Here is a 3,816-nt window from a genome sequence, read left to right on the forward strand (position 1 = left end):
TTTAAAGAAAGCTCAGGATTTCTTTCAGAAGGTGTGCCTTCCTGAACTTGTAGGAAAACATTTCTCTAAGCGAAATGCAGCCCCGAGTGGTCACAACGTTTTTTCTTCTGGTGTCTAGTTTTTTGCCAGAAGTGCATTGAAATATGTATAACTTGATTTCAAACGTGCAGCACTTACCATGTACCAATTGTCAAAGTGTGAAATAAAGAGTGCAAAGCAGTTATTTGTTATCTTGCTTTTATTATAACGTAATTTTAGTGAAACAAAGAGTTCAAAGTGATGATAAACTTTCGCTTATAGTATACAGGTACAGAAATGGTTACATAACGCAATGTCAATGTGTTCATACAGTCACACATACAAAAAACTAAAAAGGTTTTCCTTTTTTAAACAATTATTAATTAACAAGTACAAGTCTCATGTGTGCCTGGTTTCACTACCACACTGGGGCACATGTTAACCAAAACACAACACACCCTCACAATTTTATCAAGGAATGTAACGTCTTCACCCTCACATGGAAGAAGAGAACGGATTGGCATGGTAGTATGTAGCATTTTGAATTTGTTGCGCAAACTGCCAATTACTCGTTCAACATGGATTCTTAGGTGTGCAATGGCTCGTGTATTTTCTATGTCCTTGGCATCTAGTTGACAGAAGCCCCTTGTAAATGCTGGGATCTTTACCTCCGCACACATCATTCCCACCGCATCTCTGATGTCAAAGCCTCTGTCAGCCAAAACTACATCCCCTGGTAACAGCTTGTTAAGTATGCCACATTGCTCTGTGATGTGTTTATCTGATGACGGCCCCCCCACCCCTTAGAAATGAATGAAATTGCACCTTGTGGAGTAATCCCGATCAGATATTTCATGGTGTGTGTACCCTTGTAGTGTGAGTACGTTTGAGCACGAGCCTTTAAATTAGATGGTCGTTCTGTACGAATTTCAAAACAGTCTACAATGATGGCTACACGATTTCCAAAAGTGTCCGTAAATTCTGGTGGCATTGTTGCTTGCAAACAGTGGCTCTCTGGACAGTGTACAAGTATTCCAAAGCGGGCATACAACACGTCAATTGTATCAGAAAAGACAGAAGAAAGAGTTTTGTGGGAGACTTTGAATAGATAACTAAGATGCTGAACAGGAAGATCAAGTCTAAGTCGCATAAGTGTGAGTAAAAGCATTTGGAAATGTGACAGTTTCTTTGATGCTGGTAGGAAAGCTTTTACATTCTCGAGCACGGACATAAAAATAGCAAAACAAGTAAAACCGGTGTAATATTTCACTTTTTCCGTGTCACCCTTTAAAAAGTTTTCATTCAGCTCTGTCTTGTCCAACTTTGATTTAAGCTTTCTGTTCTCCTCCAGCAGCCGGTTTATTTCTGCTCTGCTCTGTACACAGCGCACACAATCATTTGTCAGTTGTTGATCTTCTGTCTGTTTCTCTCTGATATCAATGTTTTCTGCATCTGCACCCGTTACCTCTGCTTCTACTTGTCCAGCACAAATTTGTCCCTCAGCCAAAATAACAAGGTTGTTATGGTGTTGCTCTTCTGTGGTGTCCATCTCTGGCTGCTCTTCTGTGGTAACTTCTGCTGAGGCTTCACCTTCACACTCTGCTGCTCCATTGTCAAAGCCTGTCCAATAAAAAGAGTGCAAATACACAAGAGAAGTTTTAAATGGTTTATACATTAAGGCCGTATGAATACTCAAAAATGTTTGTGTTAATTGACTAAGATCAACTTTTAAAATAAGAGACTGTGGCTGGGGGTGCGGTTGTCGTTTACCTCCAAATAGTACTTTATTTTGTTGACGTTGTGTTCGCCTCCTGTGACGGTCTGAATGTGATGTTCGGGTTTCGGAGTGCCCCATGTGTAGCGTTGGTACCCAGTCTGGATTTGTTTGATCCATTTCATAGGCAGGCTTCCCTACAGTTGTGCGAAACAATTAGCGAATCGTTACATAGCACATATGTCTGCAAAGTCACTCCATTCGATGTTTGATCGCTATTTCTATAACTTCCGAGACCACCAACGGTAATATTATTCAGCTATAAAGTGTGATAAGAACATATTTAGAACTTACCGGAATGAAAATGTCGTGAGCACACCCGCTGATATCTGGAGACGTAACAGAACTTGATATCAACTCGTCTCACGGCTGCTATCCAGGCTAGACGCCTTCGTTTGGTAACATCCGATACATGAGCTCCTTCATGTTGCTTCCAGGTTGGGAAAGCATAAAAAGACAATCCAACCTTATTCCCGTGCCGGTCGTAAGATCGAACATTGCAGCCGAGCACACAGCAAGTACGAACCATGGCTATGCTATCGCTCCTAGCTTAGACCCCCAAAATGGCGAATCGGGCTAAAATCCTTTCCACGCCCACCCCCGTGACATCACGCTCCAAAGCCCTATTCTGTGGATTTTTCTTCCACCACTAGGGGGACTCTAACCAGAATTAGAATAAAAAACAAGATAGATGAAAAATCAATGCAAAGAAGAATACTGTAACGTTCACAAGAACCAGACGGTTGGGGTCTCAGTTTGTCCGTTTATTCGGCACATAAGCCAGCGGGTTGTTAACTCAGGGGGAAGCGCTCTTGAACTACACCTCTCTTCAGCCTGGCACACACACAGAACAACCAGGTCCCCCCACCCCTTCCTGTACACCACCCTCACTACTTCCTGCAGCCCAACCAAACACGAATCTTAAAGCAACAACAACAGTGTGCAGAGAAAACCAACATGTCACTGTCCAGTAACACTTAACCATCGTTACACTGCCCCCCCAGCAATAAGTTCCTCGTCCCCGAGGGAACGACACAGTCTCTGAGGCGGGGCGGTAGCCTACGTTCCCTCCTTGACCTCCTGAGCCCCTGAGGAGGACGCGGAGCTTCGGGGCTTTGGGGTGAAGAGTCCGAGGGGGGGGAACGCAGCCCCGGTCGGGGGCCCCTCTGAGCAGGGTCATGGACGCTCTGTACACGTCCCTCCGGAAAGGAGGGGAGGGACTGTCCTCTGTAGGGGGCCATCCGGTCTCTGTGCAGCGCTACTATCCTCCCCCTAGGAGGCAACTGCACCCTGTAAACAACCTCCCCCACTCGCTCTAGGACGCTGCAAGGCCCCACCCAGCTGCTATCCAGTTTAGGACACCATCCCTTCTTCCTCTTTGGGCTGTAGACCCACACCAGCTCCCCAGCACGGAAGTGCCTCCCTTTAGTGGTGATGTCGTAATTCCTCTTTTGGCGCAGGCCTGCCTTCGCCAGCTGCTCTCGGGCGTAGGAATGTGCAGAATCCAGCCGGTCCTGCAGCTTCCTTGCGTAGTCCCGGCCCGGTGGTGCCTCTGGCGCGTCCGGGGGTTTCCCAAAAGCCAACTCTGCAGGAGTTCTCGGCTCTCTCCCTAACATGAGCAGGGCAGGCGTACATTGGGTGGAGTCCTGCACTGCCGACCTGTAGGCCATGAGGGTAAGGGGAAGATGGTAATCCCAGTCCCGTTGGTGTTCTGAGGTAAGGATGGCTAGCTGCTGGGCCAGCGTCCTGTTAAACCTTTCCACCAGCCCATCGCTTTGGGGGTGAAGTGGGGTGGTGCGGGTTTTCTTAGTCCCAAGGCGTTCACACATGGCAGCAAACATCTGGACTCACAACTCCAACAGTTTTATCGCCGATCTCCGACTCATCCCAGAGATCTCCAGAACACCGGAGGCTGCCCACTCTCCCCGGCCGGGCGGAAGTGCACGCAGACGGCGCCGAGATCGTAAACAAAGGCGAGGTAGGCGCGGAGGGCTACGGGCTAAGCTAAAGCTAACACCACACCG

The 3,816-nt window shown here is 47.4% G+C and overlaps 1 pseudogene across 1 annotated transcript; it reads right to left on the reverse strand.

The window, feature by feature from the left end:
- Window positions 1-216: 216 nt before the first annotated feature.
- On the reverse strand, window positions 217-2,406 carry LOC146670839 (uncharacterized; annotated as a pseudogene). Its single transcript, XR_014911575.1, has 3 exons — window positions 2,087-2,406; window positions 1,789-1,929; window positions 217-1,638 (listed from the first exon to the last, which is right to left on the reverse strand). The product of XR_014911575.1 is annotated as an uncharacterized LOC146670839 (transcript).
- Between the last annotated feature and the right edge of the window lie 1,410 nt (window positions 2,407-3,816).

This window comes from Rhamphochromis longiceps, linkage group LG4, assembly GCF_057381845.1.
Source record: "Rhamphochromis longiceps isolate RC_006_pf linkage group LG4, R_longiceps_female_GT1.1, whole genome shotgun sequence".
Classification (NCBI taxonomy): domain Eukaryota; kingdom Metazoa; phylum Chordata; class Actinopteri; order Cichliformes; family Cichlidae; genus Rhamphochromis; species Rhamphochromis longiceps.